Source organism: Polypterus senegalus, chromosome 3, assembly GCF_016835505.1.
Source record: "Polypterus senegalus isolate Bchr_013 chromosome 3, ASM1683550v1, whole genome shotgun sequence".
NCBI lineage: Eukaryota > Metazoa > Chordata > Cladistia > Polypteriformes > Polypteridae > Polypterus > Polypterus senegalus.
In genome coordinates, this window is record NC_053156.1 from 13,109,000 (window position 1) to 13,131,214 (window position 22,215).

The 22,215-nt window shown below is 43.6% G+C and overlaps 1 protein-coding gene across 2 annotated transcripts in view; it reads right to left on the bottom strand.

The window, feature by feature from the left end:
• kmt2d (lysine (K)-specific methyltransferase 2D) overlaps positions 1 to 22,215 on the bottom strand; it is a 174,330-nt gene that overhangs the window by 146,647 nt on the left and 5,468 nt on the right. The window contains exon 1 of one of the 2 annotated variants that reach the window (XM_039746645.1): positions 10,044 to 10,158. The exons of the other annotated variant lie outside the window; for it this stretch is intronic. The gene's annotated coding sequence lies outside the window, so the exon portion shown is untranslated. Of the gene's footprint in view, positions 1 to 10,043; positions 10,159 to 22,215 lie in introns of those variants that run through there. 2 annotated transcript variants of the gene reach the window in all.

The following is a 22,215-nucleotide window of genomic DNA, read 5'->3' on the forward strand; positions in this document are numbered from 1 at the left end:
AGGAATGCAGGTGACTTACCAATTTAACATTATGGGTGTTTTTTTTTTTGGTATTTTTCCAGTACCAGTATGCTGTGCAACCCTAATGTCCTTTATCTCTATTGTAAAAAGTGATAGATAGATACTTTATTAATCCCAAGGGGAAATTCACATAATCCAGCAGCAGTATACTGATACAAAGAAACAATATTAAATTAAATAATAATAAAAATGAAAAGAATTAAAATAAAATTAATGTTCACATTTACTCCCCCGGGTGGAATTGAAGTGTCACATAGTGTGGGGTCTCCTCAGTCTGTCACTGAAGCTACTCCTCTGTCTGGAGATGACACTGTTCAGTGGATGCAGTGGATTATTCATGATTGACAGGAGTTTGCTTAGTGCCCGTCACTCTGCCACAGATGTTAAACATAAAAAATTTAAACATCTTAAAAAAAAGAAACATTAAACACTTAATTTTAACAAATTTTAACAAATCCAATATTTAAGAATTTTATATTCATTTTTTAAAGTGGTTCCCTGCCAAATGGAGGTTCTTCTGTACTGTTTGCAAAACAGAATACACTATATGCAGATGGCAGGACAAAGGTGCCAGTTTCATTGTGCTTTTAATTGAAATAATCGCAACTATAACAACCATCAATTATTAATTTTGTCATAATGGTGCATCCTTAAAAGGGCACTACCTGTATACAGATGCTCCAACATCATGAAGTTAACTGTCTATGGATTAAACTTGCAAAAAAAAAAAAGTACATGTGTGAATCGCAACTAATGATCCTTCAGAGAGGTTCATTCTGCACAGGTGGCAATACTGGCACATGCCAGAGATAAGCAGTCTGGCCAGACAATGGACACTGGTGATCGGAGTGCCTGAGTTTTTCTTCAACTTATGAATAACAGGGAGATTATATATCATGGGCCCCGCTTCCAAGATAACACACAAGACAGCGGACTTTACTGCTTAATCAGACACTACTACTCTTTTTCTAAGCACTGAAATCACAATATCAAAGTGTGTTTCTCTGCTGTTTGTGGCCTTTTTCTAGGGGGACACTGTCGTGATCTTGGGGTGCCCGGTCACTATTCAGCATACTTGCCTTTGAACAGCAAAAGGAATACAGTACAATATTCTACAAATATCACAATATTTCAGCCATATCTCCCACTCCGTCCTAAACTGTCTTTCCTAAGAGACAACTATAAAGTTGAAAATGCAAGCACTACAGCCCTGATTTAAACCAAACACAGCAGCTGCACACCACATCAGCAAGCTTGTCAATATTCATTTCCTGTTAGATGCATCATGTTAAGAAACTCTGCTGATCTATTAATACCACTCAGGCAGACTACCTGTTCACAATGCTTGGCCTGCCCAAACCTGTGAAGCCGCAAAACCTTTCTGATGTCAGGCTCATGGCTATACCAAATCCAACTTATGCAACTTGTGATAGATATTCATTTCATTAACAGGTTTCAACTCTAGAAAGCATCTGTGTCTGTTATAAATGTTACAGTTGACAAAGTCTTGCAACACTGGGACATGATAAACGGCCTCATTAGGTTTTTGTAACCAAGTACATGCAACAAAGTGGCACTTTGTTCTGAGCTTTTTACTTGTGATGATCAATTTTGTACCCTGTCAGGGATACTAAACACAGCGGTCCAGACTGACATTTACTTGATTATGTTGACCTCTTTTGTAAGTTACTTTGGAAAAGCAACTAAATGTAAATGTACAACCATGTGAGAAAATAAGCAGACCCTATGGAAATTGACGTTCTTGATGTATCTGAACAGGCAAACAGCAGATCTGCATGCAAACAGTGGCTACAGATTAAGGTGATAAACGTGAACAAATTACACATAAAATTGACATGGTGTGTTCAGTCTTATAATCTAATATTTAATAATTCCAAGAAACTATTCTGCACTTTTGTTAAACACCTCTTCAAAACCATCAAATTTCAATCAGATGTCCCAACTTGGGTACCCATGATCAACATCTCCTTCGGCCGGGTTTATACTTCATGCGACGTGACGCATGCGCCTGTGGACGCTACTGCTCTGCAAACACTGTACTGTTTATGCGTTTATGGAAGATTCCACCAGGTGGCAGTGCGAGATGATATCGCGGTGAGAAAACGTTCGGCCTTGCTCATTAAATTCCGAGGACACCTTGCCACAAGATCTCTGAAAAGGATGGATGTTTTAATGATTACATTCATCAATCCAGGGATGTGTCCATTTCAACTAGCATCGGGCACATAGCAGAAACGATCCCTGAACGGGGCATCGGCTCATCGCAATGACACATACACTGGCATCATTTTAGCGGTACCAAATCCCCAAACCTTCATGTCTTTGGAAGGAAACTGCAGCACAGTGTGGAAACCCAGCAGGAAAACATGCAAACTCCAGACAGGGAACACCAGGGACACGGCTCCCTGTGAGACAGTAGCGCTACTGCTTAGCCACCATGCCGCCCCATCATGTGCAATTAACAACAGTATTCGTTATTTAAATGAAGCGAACGATTTATCTGTAAAATGTAACATATATCCTTTAATGCATTTCATAATGAAAGTGATATCAAGTATAAATGGAAGGATTCTAAATGTGCAGAGAGCTGGAATATCAAATTGAATGTGCTCTGTGTGGCGATTGCTGTTTGCCGCTACTGTCAGGTCAGGAGAAAGCCCCAGAAGCAGGTAGTGATTAACAACCGGGCCTACTTCAAACTAAACTATGAGATTAAAGTGAATATTTCGAGATTTAAGCTGAAATTTCCACTTTAATCACAAAATACACCTTTTCACTGTGTCCCTAACATTTTTCCCCCTCTGGTTCAAATACGCCGCCAGACATTCCGAAGGGCACAGAAGATGGTATACAAGACCTTTAAAATGTGTCATGTCATTACGATGGGGGAATATGCGACGCTTGAATATAAAAGCACCACGAATGCGTTTGTATGTCGGCATTTTGCTGCACCACATCGAACCATTCATCAAACATCGAAGCGCACAGATAGATCCTGTACAATCCGCAAAGCGGGGTGGTGGCTCCAAGGCTAAGGATTTGCGCTGGTATCCCGAAGGATGCTGATTTGAATCCCTGTCACTGCCAAAAGAGATCCTACGCTGCTGGGCCCTTGAGCAAGGCCTTTAACCTGCAATTGCTCCAGGGGCGCTGTACAATAGCTGACCTTGCGCTCTGACCTCAAGGGGTTTGCGAAAACTAACAAATTCCTAATACAAGAAATTGTATAAGGCAAAATACAGAACAAGAAAAAAAAAAAGGCGGCTTTCTGTCACGTGTTGATAGTAGACAGAGACTCCGACGTCATGTTCCAACTTGATCACACTGCGCCCCTCAACTACTTGCTGATATTGCAACTCATGCACGCGTCACGTTCATTTCGGAGGACGTGATCAGAGGATGCAACAAATGAACGCTGGGAACACGTGGCAGCCATGATGTGTGGGCGTACACGTTCCGAGCTTAAAGTATAAACTGGCCCTTTGCCTACTGGGGGGAGGGAGGGAACACTCAGTCTTAGTTACACAGCAGACATCAAGAGTCTGGTGTTCTCTTGGCATGAAGACACCACGCACATCAGTAACAAGGCTCTCCTCCAAAAGTTTGTGGATGCCTACAAGTCAGGCAAGGATTTTCAAAAGATTAACAAACTATGTATTCCACCGTAAGGAAAACCACCTACAAAGTGTTTAGATTTCAAACAACTGCTGACTTGTCCACGACTGGCTGACCAAGGAAATTTCAGGCCAAGAGATGACCATATGAAACTAAAAGAAGTCTGCAGGCACCTCTTGCAAACCTGGTCTCGTCAGTGCATGCATTTGCAATCAGAAAGAGACTGGACAAATTTGATGGCAAGATGTGCCAGGTGAAGCCTTTAAGGTCCATAAAAAAGACAGAGCAAGACTACAGTTGTCACTAGAACAACAAGGCCTTCTGGAACAATGTGCTCCGGAGAGATGAATCAAAATGAGAGAAGTCTGGCCACAACACCGTTAGACAGTGTCTCAGGAGATGAACCTCATACCAGCTGTGAAGAACGGCAGCAGGAATGCTTTGGTTTGGGGTTGCCTTGCTGCCTCAAGACCTGGGCAACTTCTAGTCATCAAGTCAGCTATGAATTTTGCATCATATCAAAGTGTGCTTGAGGAGAATGTGAGGCCATCTGTCCAAAAGATGAAGCTGAAATGGACATGAAACTTTCAGCATGACAGCCTAGCAAATACGTCAAGGAAACAAGAAATAGAGGGTTATGGACTGGCCTAATCAAAGCTTTGATTTGAGTGCCAATAAAGTATTGGTGGGGGGTTAAAAACGAGCAGTACACGCAAAAAAAATATTTTTCCACAGAGGCATGTTCAAATAGTCGATGTTAGAGACTAGTGGGTAGTTATGCAAAATGCCTGCAAGAAGTCACTTCTGCTAAAGGGGGCAATACCAGCTCTCGAGGACAAGGGTGAACTTTTCCTTCACATTATTATCAATTGATGCTTTTGCTGAAGAAATGATTGAAAAGGCAAATTTTCCTTATTTTCCTGATTTTTATTCAAGTACGTCAACTATACCTGTGGGCATGGTTTGCATTGATCTGTTTGACTGTTCAAATACGTTCAAAAAGTTCACATAGGAACCTACATTGTGCTTTTCTATACATGACACAGCAAGTGCACATACGAAACCAGGATAAGGGGAGTAAGTGCCAGTGAACCTCTTAACCTTTAGCTAAGCACTCCATCGTTATCCAATCCCATGAATCCAAAAAACAAATATGAAGCCTTTGTCTCCTGAACAGTATGGGGGACATTACATTTAAAAGTAATTTATTCACATTACTCACAAAAAAAAAATATGTTCTATATCCATCCTTCCATTCATTCTCTTCTGCTTATCCGAGATTGGGTCGTGGGGGCAGCAGCTTGAGCAGAGATGCCCAGACTTCCCTCTCCCCGGCCACTTCTTCTAGCTTTTCCGGGGGAATCCTGAGGCGTTCCCAGGCCAGCCAAGAGACATAGTCCATCCAGCGTGTTCTGGGTCTTTCCCGGGGCCTCCTCCCAGTTAGACGTGCCTGGAACACCTCACCAAGGAGGTGTCCAGGAGGCATCCTGATCAGATCCCCGAGCCACCTCATCCGACTCCTCTCGATGCAGAGGAGCAGTGGCTCTACTCTTGGCGCTTTTCCACTGCATAGTACGGCACAGCACGGTTCAGTACAGCTCACCTTGGTTCGGCTCAGTTTGCGTTTCGACTGCAGTTTAGTACCGCTTTAGAGTGGGCGGGATTATTCACGTGTCGTTATAGTTGCGCCGACCTCCTGAGAAACTTTTCATTCGCGTCACCCCATCCAGCTCGCTGGATCCGCCTCGCGACCAGCGAGAGGAACGTCTGTACTTCCTCAATAGACCACGAAACAGCCATTTTTGGTTAAAACAAAATGGTGCGTCCGAACCTTCGCTGGCTGTGCTAAAAATCTAGCGGGTCTGTTGTGTCTCGCGCGCAAGTTCAGTGACGCAGTAATGACGATTTTCTCCGGCCAATCAGTGACCAGCAGAGTTTACACGTCACGTTCTGGTAACGGTTCGGCGCGCTTGGAACCTCGGCTGAGGTGGTACTAAAAAAAGGACCAGGTACCAGGTACTGTTCCCAGTGGGAAAACCCCCCAAAAGTGAGCTGAACTGAACCGTGTCATGCCGTACTATGCAGTGGAAAAGCGCCATCTGAGCTGCTCCCGGATTACCGAGCTTCTCACCCTATCTTTGAGGGAAAGTCCAGACACCCTGCGGAGTAAACTCATTTCAGCCGCTTGTATTCGCGATCTCGTTCTATATGCACTACAGTTGCTTTTATTATAAAATGTACTGTGTAAACAATGCTTTACTTGTGCACTACTTCTTCTTTTGTATGAAGAAATAAACATTTCTCTAGCCAGCATTTATTATTAATTCCTAAGCCCAAATATAAACCTTCATGAAACTGACGAGAAACAAGGAAAAATGTATTCATTTTCTATGTTAAATAAATATATTTAGCCTGTCATGTGCCGTGAAGAACATCGAGCCCCTTTATACATCCCTGAAGATTCACAGTATGAACACTAACCACTGCGTTACCCAAACACACACTTTCAACATATCTATAGATTTAAACTACACAGACCCTTTATTATTAAGAAGTTTGTTACCGGATTGCATGCAACACACCTTGGGTGACTGAGCCCTGTAAAAAGGAGTTGCATACCAGCACATTTACTTCTTGCCTTATGCTTCTGGATTGGTACCAAAATAGGCATTTTTACTGTAAATAAAATAAATATTGTGTTAAGCTACTCACGATTTTAAAATGTAATCTAAATATATAACGCACATCACTTTTAACGCATTACCTCCAACATGGCTCCCAAAATTGTGCTGCTGAGCTTGGCCCTGTACATTCAGCTCATCAACACAAATTTATTAATGTTTTCTGAAATCCTGATACAGAATAAGGAGAGATGGAATAACGCTAGTGCCAGAACATTCATCTTTCTGCAAACTTCCATTGTTTCCGACCCATAGAGGCTGAAAGCATGCGTGAATCTAACAACCAGCAATGGAGATGCACGGACCAAGAACTTCTTAAGCACAACCCAGTTAAGGGTTTAGATGGCCACAGAACCAGGTTACTCATGGAGAAAGCGACATGTATATTAACCCTGCTTCTTTAGCCAGCACATAAACACATTATATATCTCTACTACGTAATAACACACTAGGGTCTGTGTGTCCAGTCTCTCAGCATAGTCCGATTGGTCAGTTTGGTGTTGGCGATGAGATAAAAGTAAGTGTGAGCCGGCATATCAGGCATGCTGAGAGAGCTGGCTTCAAAGGCAATAAGCATATAACTGGAGAAGAGACAAAGGCACAGGAGAAGCAGGCTTTACGAGAATGTGCATTGAATCTGCAAGTACCCAAGGACAAGGGTCCATCATTGCTCACCATTTTGTTTCTTCCATTGTGGCTCGGAGGAGACACACAATAAGGGCGTGTGACCCACCTTGATGCCCCGAGAAAGCCCCAACCCTTCTGGTCAGAACCTTATAAAAATGGAAGTCCCCAGAAGGAGGTGTCACATTTGGACCCAAAACTGCTACGGGGCAGAGTTCCCACTCTGACCCATTCAGAGAAAGAGCAACACTCAAAGCGGCCTACCAAGGGGATTTCAAGATGGCCGTGGAAGGAAGTGGCATCCCCGGGTCCAAGACAAGCCTGGACAAACGGTGCCAGTTTACACACAACACATTCCCGTAGTATACATTCACCTCTGCAGACTTTGAAAGAGGACCCCCAAATCCTGAACTTTGAAGTAACTTTCATTTACATGCATGTCTGCTTACTTTGCACAAGGATGTTATTTTTTCAATACAACTTCTTACGGAAAAAGAGATGAGGAATTGACTGTGCTAGCATTCTTGACAGCATTTCAGTTGATTTCTCTATAGCTCGTCGTTCTCTGCTTTTGATGTCTCATCACTTTCACTGTCATTATTTATCATTACTGCATTCTCTATTCTATCAGCTCTCCAGTTTTACTTTTATTGTAAATTGATCCTAATCCTGGTTGTCAGAGCCCTGCTGTTATTGGCACTATATACTGACCGACAGACTAACGTTGGTGGAGCAAAAGCTTTTTGCTTTTTCTTTAACAGACTCTCCCCTTCTCTGTAACACACACAAAAAAAAAAAAGCATGTGTGCCCGAAGCTTGACCCAAATGACAGAAACAGATGGCAGGCATGGGACCCGAGGAGTGTTCTGTCAAATATTACCTACTACTAAGGGGCTACAGAGGGAGAGGTGCTGCTCAGATTAAATTGGATGAAATCAAACAAATCACCAGAACCATGTAACGCTTATTTTCAAGTTCTTAAATAGGTTAGCGAGCAGATAAATAAACCCTTGATACATATTTTTAGGAAGTCACTGCACTGCTAGAGAAATTCTGCAAGAGTGGAAAATGGCAAATATTATCCAATAATCTAAAAAGGCGGAGTGGTGGCTCGGAGGCTAGGGATCCGCACTGGTAATGAGAAGGTTGCCGGTTCAAATTCCGGAAAAGCCAGAAGTGACTTTAAGACCTTGAGCAAGGCCCTTAACCTGCAATTGCTCCATCCTGGGTAGGACGTTAACGTGCATCGAACTTGCAGGGAAAAACCTGGGGGTTGGTGGTAGAATTGGCACTCCAGCCACCACAAAAAACCTCACACTGTTCTATTCCATCTAAACTAGTGTGGTGCTGAGGTATCACCCACTGCATGGCTGCACTCGGGTCCTTATCTGGGATCCAGAGTTGGTTTGTCACGTGGTGGATGCAGCAATGCCCTGTATCAGCACGTGCTCTTAAACCCTCTCCCCTCTCTCTCTCTCTCTCTATCTAAAAATGGTGATAGGGCAGATCTAAGCAACTATAGGCCAGCAAGCTTAATGTGTATCACAAATAAATTAATGGAAGGAATTATTAAGGATAAGATTGAGCTTATTTTATACTGAACAGTCAGCATGGGTTCAGATGAGGAGGTCATGTTTTACCAACTTGCTGGAAATCCATGTGGAAACGACCAGAGTGGAGCATTATATGATATGATAAAGTGCCACATGACAGGGTGGGCATCAAACTAAAACAAGTTGGACATCAGGGTGATGTGTGTATATGGGTGCAGAATTTCCTCAGACACGGGACGTAAAGGGTGATTGTGTGAGGAACCTTATCAGAACTGGCTGATTATAAGAGTGGTGTCCAGCAGGGGTCAGTGCTGGGGCCGCTGCTGTTTTTAAAAACATACAAATGAATTAGATAGGAAACAGACTAGTTAAGTTTACTGATGATACCAAGCTAAATCAATTCAGAATCCATTCAATCATTACACAAGAACTTGGACAATATATGGGTTTGGGCAGATGAAATTTCATGTCAAGAAATGTAACGTAATGCAAATAGGAAGTAAAAAGGTGAGGATTGAATACACAATGGGAGGTCTGAAAATGGAGAGTCCCGCCTTATGAGAAAGATTTAGTGACGAGTCCGCTATGACTCCTATCAAATGGCAGGCAGTGTTCAGAAGCCATTAATGTGAAGTTGTATAACGCCCCGATATGTGTGGAGTACAAGTTATGTTTGAGCCTTTTCAGTTTAAGCAAAAGAAGATTAAGGGGAGACATGACTATCATGGGAATTAGTCCAGTGTATCGAGACGGTTACTTTAAAATGAGTTCATCAAGAACACAGTTGGACACTTGTGAAGGATGAATTTCACAACAAACATTGAGGTTTTTTTCTTCACACAGAGAATCACAGACACATGGAGTAAGCGACCAGGTAGTGCGACAGGCTGGAGGACTTTAAGGACCTTAAAAACTCGCCCTGATGTTATATTGGAAGAATTAAGCGGACACGACTGGCGAGCTCTGTTGGGCTGAATGGCCAGGTCTCGTCTAATGTTCTGGACAAAAAGCCCGACCGAGATGCCGTTTCACTCGCCGTCCTGGTACAAAGCTTAATGTGCAAATAAAGTCCCCCCCGTCCCCCTCCCGACTGAGGTTACCCGATTACGTTGACCTCTTTTGTAACTCACTTTGGATAAAAGCGCCTGCTAAGCAAATAAATGTAAATGTAAAATGTAGGGAGCCTCACCACACCTCCAGCAACTCGGGAAACAGCTTGGACTTCCTCGGTCCGCTGAGATCAGTCAAAGCGGCCGCGGCCCGAACCCTTCACTTCCACTAGAAAGCCCTACCTCATTTGGAGGGTCGCTATCTCAATCTCCCCAGGACCCTTCTTTGGAGTTCCAGGAAGGCGCAAAGCAATCGGCACAAGTAAACATGCACGACGAGGCCCACAGGCGCCAAAGGAGGAGAGGCGGTCCCCAGGGGAAAAAAAAGAGAGAGAGAGAGAAGACTCGCGAGCCCACCCCACCTTCGTCCATTAAACTCTCCAGGGCCGCGATGCTAGTATCGGTCTTTGCTCACTCACCCCCGACTCCAGAAGACCATTCAGCGCAGGCATCGGTCGCGGCGGGGACACAAAATCCTCCACAAACTCCACATCCTCTCGCACGGACACAAAGGAAACACAACTTCCGGGTGCTAGGAACCTTCGCTCTGCGCGTCCTCCGGGAAACGCGTGTGCGGCATAAGTGTTCCGAGGCCGACAGCGCCACTCAGGCGGTTAAGAAAGGCCGAGAGATATAAAGAGAGAGAGAGAGGAAGAAAAATACAGCGCTCGCGCGCGCCCTCACGTGACAAAACAGCACGCGCGCGCACGCCTCTCGCTGTCAATCAAACATGGATAATCCGACAAGCACGCAAGGCGATAAACAAGCTGGACGTGTGGCCCGCTGAGCTTCTTGGGCGGCTTTACGATCCAACTGACTGGATGCTGTCTGGGCAGCCCTGCACTGACTGTTCTCAGAATCGAGCAGCCATATACCAGCAAGAAGACATACACATATACACATAACAGCGCCTCACACTGAGATTTGCAAATAAATTACCTGGCAAAATATTAAAAACTACCATTAAAAACGTCCATATTAGAAATAGAGTTACAAATTAAAATGGGCGTAAATGATTAGTCTAACACCGAGCAACCTAAAAGTGTTTTAACACAGGCCTGTCTGTCCCTGCATCATTTCAACAAGGACTACCCCTGCTGCATCATTTGATTCTCTGTTTATTGAACTGCCCTGGTAGCGGCCCTAAAGGCACTGTATTTAAATGATGTAGTGTGCCCACATTGCTTTGACACAGACTTCTTTGTACATTAGCTTCCTCTGTACTGGCCTAGTGAAGGTGGGCTTGATGAAGATGAAGGGCACTATAAAACAGACTGACAGGCAGGGGAATGTCGGTGTCGAGTTTGCCAAGTTCTACTTGTGTCCAAGTAGGGTCTTCCTGCACATTTCACAGCAGTGTTAATTCTGTCGATTTAAAATAAAAAAATAAAAAAATCAGTGGGACTATGTGGAGTTGGCCCTTGAGTTCTTAAGGCCAGTGCTCTCCAGCTTTGTAGTGTCCTCTGTCACCTGTTCAGTTGGTCTCTAAGGCTGCAAAAAGTGTCACTGCTGTGGAAAAACATCCTGCATCATAAGGCTGGTGCCTCTTCACCTAATGACTACAGACCAGTGGCACCGATGTCTCACTTCACGAACACCTTTGAGAGACTGGCCCGGGACTACGAGTCCTCTTGTGGCAGATCGCCTGGACCCACTGCAATTTGCCCATTAAGCGAAGACCGGAGTGAAGGATGCAATCATCCAATTGCTTTACAAGGCTTATTCTCACCTCATTTCCATAGTGCATTCAATACTATCTATCCATCCCTGTTAAAGGGGTCAGCACAGAGATATGGTGTCCCGGATAATGGACTCTCTGTCAAGCAGACAGCAGTTTTTGAGCACCACAAGGAACAGGCCTGTCTGCACCTCCAACTACAAATATAACAGCATGTCATGTCACTTGTAGGGACTCTCAGATGGTTCTGTGGGGGGGGGATGAGTTTGGTGAGACACGGGAGAACTTTGAGAATTGTCTGCAACTTAACATCAGTAAAATCCAAGGAACAGCTTATTGATTTTTGCCACACCAAGAGTCTCCATGTCCGGTCACTACTTAGGGAGTGGATGTAAAGGTGATGGACTGCTACAAGTACTGGCTGGGGGTTTTGGGGGTCCACATCAGTGACAGGCCGGACTGGACTCGTAACACAGGCAGTAAATCTGCGTTGTCAAGTCGGAGATACCACAAAGGGTACTCAACAAACTCGGAATTACAATTTGCAGATATTGACGCTTTTTATTGGCTAATTAAAAAGATTACATTATGCAAGCTTTTGAGGCAACTCGGGGGGGCCCCTTCTTCAGGCAAGATTACAAGATTTACATGTGGCCCCCCCGAGTTGCCTCAAAAGCTTGCATAATGTAATCTTTTTAGCCAGCCAATAAAAGGGCTCATTTTGCTCGACTTCTCGTTTCATCCATAATGGCTAACACGATACAACACCCTGCTAATCCAGGGAGCTACCCAAATTGTCCGAGTTGTGACGTAACACAGACCATTCACCTTAACTCAATTGTGTCAAATAAAATGAATAACCTGGTCAGCCCGAAATGCATTTGGAGCAAAGCAAAACATGTTCAACACCTTTATTTTAACATTTATTTCCATTTAAAATGCAGCTCATCATCTTGAATTGCTTTTTCTTTTTTTGTTGCAGACCAACTAACAAACGAACAACAGCCTCGCATTTCACACTGAATACTCCGACCAGAAACCCACATGAATGCGCTTAAGAGGGAAGGTGAAACATCACAACTCAGAGCTCCAAATAGTCTGAGAGCATGTGAACGTAGCAACAGAGAAACTACAGGTGCATCTCAATAAATTAGAATATCATCAAAAAGTTAAATTATTTCAGTAATTCAATTCAAAAAGTGACATACATACATACAGTCAGTCAGTCATTCATGGGTGGCTGGGGGTGGAGCCCAGCCGGGACGCCCGAGGGGACCGGAGGAGGGTTGGTGCCTCTTCCCGACCACGTGGGGGCAACCGCCTTGGTTTTGTTGGTGGCCTCAGGTAAGGAGCTTGGAAGCCCAACCCTGTAGAGGCCCGTGGACACTGCCAGGCGGCGCCCCGGTGCCTGAACAAACCTGGAGCCCAGCACTTCCGCCACACCAGGAAGTGCTTAGTTTCGTGGGCGGATGGAGGGAAGAGGAGCAGGAACACCCGGAGGACTTCCGGCTACACAGTTGGTGCTTCCGCCACACAGGGGTGTGTCGGCGGAAGTTCCTCAGGAAGCACCTGGAGCCCATCCGGGCATACATAAAAGGGGCCGCCTCCCTCCAGTCAACAGCAGGAGTCGGGTGGAAGTGGACGGAGCTCGGAGGAGAGGAGTGGAGGCGGTCTGAGGACTGAGCAAGGCATTGTCACGCGGCCAGGACTTGAAGGGGAGATTGGTGCTGCGGCACTGGGTTTGTGCACTTATTTGTAAATGAGTAGTGTAAATAAACATGTGTGTGGTGAAACAACATGTCTACCTGTCTGTGTCCGGACTGTACCCCACAATCCATCCATCCATCCATCCATCCATCCATCCATCCATCCATCCATCCATCCATCCATCCATACAATGTGTGTCTGTCCGGCCCGGAAGGGACAGGTGGAGTCGGGGTAGGGACTCCACCCCCGAGGAAACAGAAAACTCGCTTAGCTGCTAATGACTAGTGATGAGCGAGCATGCTCAGCCGAACAGGAGCATGGCGCTACTCGAACGAGCACCACATGTTCGACTCTCCGCCCCGCACGTTTCGCGGGTTGGAGACAGCCAATCAAGGGGCAGGTAAGTACTGCCCTCACTGTAATGCCAGTAGCCATGTCAGGTGCTGGCATTACAGTGATTGGCTGGCCGGAACACGTCATCGGGTGCTATATATGCAGGCACTGTCACATTGTAGGATTAAAGTTGGACAGTTTAACATCTGTGGCAGAGCGACGGGCACTAAGCAAACTCCTGTCAATCATGAAGAATCCACTGCATCCACTGAACAGGATCATCTCCAGGCAGAGGAGTAGCTTCAGTGACAGACTGAGGAGACCCCACACTATGCGACTCTTCAATTCCACCCGGGGGAGTAAATGTTAACATTAATTTTATTTTAATTTTTTTCATTTTTATTACTATTTAATATTTTTTTGCATCAGTATACTGCTGCTGGATTATGTGAATTTCCCCTTGGGATTAATAAATTATCTATCTATCTATCTATCTAATGTTTTAGAGCGTCATTTTTCCTGTAAAATTGATTTTTTGGGGTTTGGGCGTGTTTTTGTCAGTCTGTAAAAGTGGCGTACAACTCGGACAAACTGGTTCCCAGCAGCGACTTAGGAGTCACAGATGCATCCTGAAATCGTCCCAATGCTGTTCCCGGTCCATTTGGGTGGTGTTTCTGTCAATTTCTGACCTTTTCCAATGGACCAGGCACCCTCCCCTCTTCAGAGCAGGGGGTGCCTGGTTGTCTCCCATTGACTTACATTATACTCGGGTGCTCGGTAGAGCACACGAACATCGCGATGTGTTCGGACCGAACACCGAACACTTTGGTGCTCGCTCATCACTGCTAGTAACACAAGCGAGGCCAGCATGTTGTCAAAACAGAGCCTCAGAAGAAAGACAAAGTTGCTTAGCCGATAACATCGGCAAAACGGGATCCCTTTTACTTTTCCTCCCGCCGCTAATATACAAATCGAGGCGAACACATCGGCAAAACGAATCCTCCTAGGAGAAAGATACCCAGAGGAGTTCCTTTCAATTACCTGACAGCTCTAGTTGTCACCCGTTACATGGCTGCACCGGGATCCTGGATTGGTTCGTCATGTGATGGGTGCGGCAATGCACTGTATCAGTGTGTGCTCCTAACCTCTCCTCTCCTCTAGGACCCCAGGCCTTTTACAGCATGGGCTTACACAGCTACTATATTATATTGATTCATTACACACAGAGCGATATATTTCAAGCGTTTATTTCTTTTCATTTTGATGATTATGGCCTATAGGTAATGAAAACTCAACGTTCAGTATCTCAGAAAATTAGAATATTGTGACAAAGTTCAATCCCTGGTGTCCCACTCCACTCACCTGCAAAGGGGTCCTGAGCCTTGACATGGTCTCTCAGTCTGCTCAGTAGGCCACACAATCAGACTGCTGACTTGACGGTTGTCCAGAAGACTGTCATTGAGACCCTCACTCCACAAGAAGGGGACGCCACAAAAGGTCACTGCTAAAGACGCTGGCTGTTCACAGAGTGACGTATCCGAGCAGATTAATGGAAAGTGGAAGGAAAAAAATGTGACCACAGAAAAAGGAACACAAGCAACAGGGCTAAGCGCAGCCTTGAGGGGATTGTGAAGAATTTGGTGGTGGGAGGGGGGATTGACAAGGAGTGGACTGCTGCTGGAGTCAGTGCTTCAAGAGCCACCACACACAGACATGTGTATCAGGGGGGACCTGGGCTACAACTGTCACAGCATTCCTGATGTCAACCAGAGACAACGTCAGAAGTGTCTTAACTGGGCGAAGGAGAAAATAGACCGGACTGTTAACAGCTCAGGGCTCCAAAGTCCTCTTTTCAGATCCATTTGGAAATCAAGGTCCCAGAGTCTGGAGGAAGAGTGGAGAAGCACCGAATCCAAGTTGATTGAGGTCCAGTGTAAAGTCTCCACAGTCGGTGGTGATTTGGTGAGCCATGTCGTCTGCTGGTGTTGGTCCACTGTGTTTTATTTATCAAGTCCGAAGTCAGCACAGCCAGTCGTCTACCAGGACATTTGAAAGCACTTCATGCTCACCTCTGCTGATGAGCTTTATGGAGATGCGGATTTCATTTTCCAGCAGGACTTGGCACCTGCCCACACTGCCAAAAGTACCAACACCTGGTTTAATGACCGTGGTGTGTATAACTGGGCTTGATTGGCCAGCAAACTCGCCTGACCTAAACCCCATAGAGAATCTGAGGAAGAGGAAGATGAGAGACATCACAGCCAACAATGCAGAGGAGCTGAAGGCTGCGATCAAACCATCCTGGGCTTCCATAACACCTCAGCAGTGCCACATGATCGCCTCCATACCAGTCATTCATGTCAAAGGAGCCCCGACCAAGTATTGAGTGCCTACATGGACAGACTCTTCAGTAGGCCAACATTTCTTTATTAAAAATAACTTTTTTTATTGGTTAGTATAATATTATCATTTTTTTGAGATACTGAATTTTGGAGTTTTTAATTAGCTGTAGGCCATAAATCAGCAAAATGAAAAGAAATAAACGCTTGAAACAGATCACTCTGTGACCACCTGTCGGGGTCTCTGATTCTGACTGGTGTCCAGACAGGACGATTCCCTGAATCCCATTTGAACACTACTTCACAGACATGCATATTAGACTACCGTATATACTCTACTCTTATATGTATAAGTCGGGATTTGAAACCCGAAAAATCAAATCATAAAAACCAGACCCCGTCTGCTACGCCTGTTCAAAAATGCGACTCTTATATATATCTTACTCTTACATATTATATTTTTTTTTCACTTCAACAGCTTCATATTTTCTTCTGATCGAACGCTCTGTCGTAGATAAGGGATGCTCTTACGATAAAGGTGCGTGAGGGTGTGAGATTCAAAAAACATAAAACAGTGCCAACGTCACTTCGGAATAGTTCGGATATTACTGTGTGGTCACGTAGGCGCAATACATAGAAAACAAAAGGCAGTGTGCTCCGTGGTTACTCTCTCAAGCGGACGTTAGCATATCGTAATGTTTGTCCCTTGATTTGTTGATTGTCATAGCAAAAGCTATTCTAACAGGAAACTGTAAACGTTTTAATACGAATGGCATATTGAGATCTCCTTTGGTGTCTCATGTTAGGTGTACTACATTACCTTTCTTGCCGCCTGTTAAAATTTTACACGCAATAACATAACGATACATCCTTCTTTCAACAGTAATTCAGCCAGTGGAAGACCACACGGTGTTAACGGTTGTAGATATTCTTCGTGATATTGTAGGATGATGTTTTCATATTCCACACCATCACCACCAACTGTTTCAGCAAAGTCTATTGAAACGCATTTAACTAATTTCCGTGTAACTGATTGACATTTTTCACGTTAATTTGTTTGACTTCATCGTTTCTCGGTGCTAGGATTGCCCGTGTTCTCATTTCTTCTGTTGATAACCCTTTGGGATGAAATCCTTCAATAAGATTTCGACATAAAAGTCTTCCTTTATTAGGGATCGATCGATCGATAGATACTTTATTAATCCCAATGGGTAATTCACAAAAGTGAGGAAAACGTCAAAATTTATAAGAGCGGAAAGCGCAGGAACTGTGTCTGACAAAAGCATTCACACGAATGAGAGGAAAGAGGACCGCAGGCGTGGGCCATGAACTGGAAATGGTGGAGAGGAGGGCGGGACTTGAAAAAAATCTCTTGGCAATAGTCTCATCTCAAGATTTTCTTTTATAATATATAATATATCGTGCATAGGGTCACAGGGCCTACAGACTATTCAGACAACCCTGGTCAGAAGGAGGGAACCAACCCTGGAGAGGAGATAACAGTCCACCGCAGGCTAATTTTAATACATTAGGTAAAAAAAAAAAAAAATTAAATTAGGTGGGCATCTCCACATGAAGAAAAAAAAAAGGTAAATAACTACAACATCAAAAAATAAAATCTAATTTGTAAAACCTGGCATACACACATTTCTACACAATATACCTAAATAAATCACAATCATTGTATTAATGTGTGTATATTATTAATGCACCTTGAACACCACCCGGTAATCAGCCTCATACGTATCCAGCCAGGATGCTTTAGAACTTCATTGGCTGGTAGAGCAGCCTCCCTCCTGACACATCAAGTCCTAAACTCTGCTCTGAAAATGAGTGTGCAACAACATAAACGGCATTGTAGCATCTCTCCTCTGTGTTCTGGGGGTTGGGGAAATACACAAGGCGCCAGCGTCTGAGCGGTTACCCATTATCACCTGGCACATAACACAACATGGCTACTGTTACAATGAAGAGTACAGGACATGTGTAAAACTGAGGGTTCAGCCAGTTACCTTACCAACAAGCCAGTCAAGACGTACAGCACCACCATGTCTGCCTAAGAATAAATGAATATGAGACAAAATGTTTGTTAGCCTGCCCTTGGTATCACTGCTGACTTGTACTGTACATTAATGGAACGTCACTGCTTATGGTTAACAAAAGCAGCTTCATTCTTGCTAGGTGCCCTTATTGCAATATGAGGGCAGTGAATTGCTCGGATTACATTAGGAGAATAAAAGGCAAATTGCAGCCAATGGTGGCAAAAACAGGTTATGTTTTATGTATATACACCCATATCACATGAAAACTGGATGGAGCGCCTCACTGCTTAGTTAATGGTTTCCTGCACAGCAGGCATAATCGAGTGAGATATTCCTAACCTGTTCACCAGTTGCCTGAGAAGTAACAGGAAACCAACAAACTGACAAAAACCCAAAAACATCCTTCAGTGCAAATGTGCAGAATTTGTCCTCTTGAAAGGAAACTAAAATACGATGTACAACACTTCTAAGATTTAATGTGTTTGTCAAGTTAAAGCACATTCTAATAATAACTCAGTGATACAGATTATATGCCCAAGTCATCATTTAGCTGCATTACCCAACTTGACCAAAGGTGTCTACAATTCCCAGTTTTTCTCAAATGTTGCATATGGATGGGTCAGAATTGCTGCAAGTACATTGGTACCTCAGTATACGTCAACTTTGGAGTAAGTCCAACTTGGTATACGTCCTGTTTGGATGCCTTTGTTTGGGATACGACTCACGTGCTAGAACACGGCGTGCTACCCTCGGTTAGCTCTCTCAAGACAAAGCCACGACTGCCCACGAGCGTCAGTACGCCAGTTGCTAGCATTCAGTGAACAACCCACGCTATAACTCTCTGTGAATTTTCACGTGATTTTGTGTTTTTTGAGTAAATTTGAATTGATTGTTGAAATGTATGAAGGTGGCTTGCGTATCCGAGACTTGGCTGCTGCATACCGTATCCCGAGAACGATGGTATCTATGACTGTGAAAAACAAAGGTGTTATTAAAAAGTAAAGTGAGGTTAAATTTTCATTTATTTCATCTAATTGCTTTTCAATTTATGTATTTTAGTATTAAGCTGTGTTTAAATTATTTGATACAACCCCATCAATGTATAATATGTCAATAACAATAGGATTCTTTTCCCATGGGAACGGACTAGTAATTTTCCCTTTATTTCTTATGGGAAAAATTCATTTGGTATACGTCCTGTTTGGATGCCTTTGTTTGGGATACGACTCACGTGCTAGAACACGGCGTGCTACCCTCGGTTAGCTCTCTCAAGACAAAGCCACGACTGCCCACGAGCGTCAGTACGCCAGTTGCTAGCATTCAGTGAACAACCCGCTATAACTCTCTGTGAATTTTCACGTGATTTTGTGTTTTTTGAGTAAATTTGAATTGATTGTTGAAATGTATGAAGGTGGCTTGCGTATCCGAGACTTGGCTGCTGCATACCGTATCCCGAGAACGATGGTATCTATGACTGTGAAAAACAAAGGTGTTATTAAAAAGTAAAGTGAGGTTAAATTTTCATTTATTTCATCTAATTGCTTTTCAATTTATGTATTTTAGTATTAAGCTGTGTTTAAATTATTTGATACAACCCCATCAATGTATAATATGTCAATAACAATCGGATTCTTTTCCCATGGGAACAGACTAGTAATTTTCCCTTTATTTCTTATGGGAAAAATTCATTTGGTATACGTCCTGTTTGGTATAAGTCCAAGGATCTGGAACGGATTAAGGACGTATACCGAGGTACCACTGTATATGCAAGTTTTTCTAGTCAAGTTTTCTTTAATAAATCGCGCCTTTTGTTTGGAAGGTTGAATTCTCACATATTCAGCCTCTTTTTGGGGATATGGAACTTTTAGTAGGACTTAACTCCTTTTTTGGAATGGGGGAAGCTACCCCAAGACATGACACCATTACAGCATTCATAAAAAACTAAGACGTTTGAGAAATGAGAGGAGGCCATTAAGTCTATCAGCCTCGCTTGCTTAACTAATAACTACGCAGTCCCAAAATATCATCTACAGGTGATACATCAAGGTTTCTGCTTCAACTCCTTGTCTCGATAGTTTGTTCCAGATCTCCACAACTCTTTGCATGAAGAAGTGCTTCCTGGTTTCATCCTAAATGCACACCACTTTTGCCCTTGAGTATGCGATTCACCCTTAAGCTGAAAGAATTCTGCTGCATCTACTTTACCAATTCCTTTGAGCAAGTTGAAGATCTGTGCCCGAATTTATCAAGCGTCTCCATAGGCAAACGGTCCCAACTGGCTCAAAAATCTCATAGTGATGCAAATTGTGATTCCTACTCATAGGACAAGAAGCATTTTGACAGTTTCCCAATTTCAGAAAGCTACTCCTAATTTCGACCAGAAGGTGAGCTTGTGAACTCAAAGACAGGGGTGTCGAACTCTGGGCCTGGTGGGCCGCAGTGGCTGCAGGTTTTCATTCCAACCCTTTTCCTAATCAGTTTTCACTGCTAATTAACTCCTTTTCCCATCATTTTAATAGCCTTGTTTTTAAGGATTCAATCCTCTGAATGTATTCCTTTCTTCGGTAAATGACAGCCAAACAGAAAGGAGACGTGAAACGAGCCAACAGATGACCAGCTAAACTGGGATTTCAAACTCCAACCAAACTCTTAATAAGAAGATGACTCTTGCTGTTAATTAAACCCGTTATTTAATGCTTGTTGCTGCTCTCATTTTACCGCAGCAGACATTTCCAAATCTGTCGATTTTTCTGTTTATTCTATGAGAACTTTCAAAATGTTTTGGTGACCTGAGAGATCAACCTTAGCGAGATCATCACCTTTCTTTATTTTCAGATATCGTGTGATGGGCACAGGTGAGCTGGTCACATGCCGGCTTGCTTTGTGTCTTATTGCTTGGCTGCTAATTAAATAAAGACAAAACTAAGGCAAAGGAAGTTAATCAGTGGCCAAAACTGGTCACTACATGAAGAAGATGGTTAGAATGAAAACCTGCAGCCACTGCGGCCCTCCAGGACCGGCGTTCGACACCCGTGCACTAGGATCTGACAGATGATGGCATTCCTGCAGACATGAGCGGGCACATTTAGAACAGTAGAACAATCTGGATAGCAACAGGCCATTCAGCTCCAAGCAGCTCGCCAGTCCCGTCCGCTTACCGTATATACTCGCGTTTAAGTTCTCCCACAGAGAAGTCGGGGCTTGATTTTACTGCACAATTTCTGGTATTTTATAATGTCGGTCGTATAATTTGAATGCGGAAAACTCACGCTACTGGTCCAAGAGATTATGATATGATAACGCCCACCTGAGAAAGTAACCACGGAGCACACAGCCTTTTTCTTTTCTATGTGTTGTGCCTACGTGACCACACGGTAACACCCGCACTATTCTGAAGCGACGTTTGCACCGTTTTGGTTTTTTTGTATCTCAAACCCTCATACACCTTTATCGTAACAGCATCCCTTATTTTCGACAGAGCGTTCGATCAGAAGAAAATATGAAGCTGGTTTTAAATGAAAAGTCGTTGAAGTGGCAAAACAAATTGGTAACTGTGCTGCTGCAACAAAATTCGATGTGTCTGAGAAACCGATGTGAGATTGGAGGAGGCAAGACGATGTTTAAAAAAAAAAAAAAAATTGTAAGTGTTGTATTTTTGAACGGGTGTACAAGTCGGGGTCTGATTTTATGATAGGTTTTGTAACCCGACTTATACGCAAGAATATACGGTAATTCTTGCAATATAACATTAAGTCGGGTTTTGAAGATCCATAAAGTCCTACTGTCCACCACACTACTTGGTCACTTATTGGTACTTGGCATTAAATGTATTTAAAACCTGTATATTGGAAATGTGGCTCTTAATTTGGACTACCCGAGGTCCTATTAGAAAGTCCATTTGAGATACAACTCCTGACGTTTCTTTTGTTCTGCCAATCGGAGCAACAGCAGGTGAAGTAACTTGCTCAGGGTCACTGTGTCTCCACAGAAGGATCTGAGGCTACACTCTGAGGGTTTGCAGTTCAAAGCCTTCACACAACATCGAGTGTAGCTGGTGACACCTCAAGCCTTAACACATTGTTAAAAAACAGAAGACAATGTACTTCGCATAATAAAAAAAATAAAGCAATCACTGCTTATAAATGTGACACCGACATCCTGAGAAAGGCGGAATGATTTGGAAACGCTGGACAACAATTAACTTGTAACAAGATAATTGATCTGACAGAGACAGAATATTATAACAAATCTTGTACATCAGACAATTACTCCACGTATGCTGAAATAAAAGTGTTGGTAACGATACGTGTAAAAGGGAGCTTTGCAATAGTGACGATTTGTGGATGTCGCAACCAAACATTTCTCGAATATTGAATGCCCTAACGAGACATCAAGTATTCTGCAGATCCTTTCATACTTTTCTCCACAACTTCACGCACATAAAGATCACTAGCACAAGTGTGGATGACAACGCACACGTCGATCACAAACG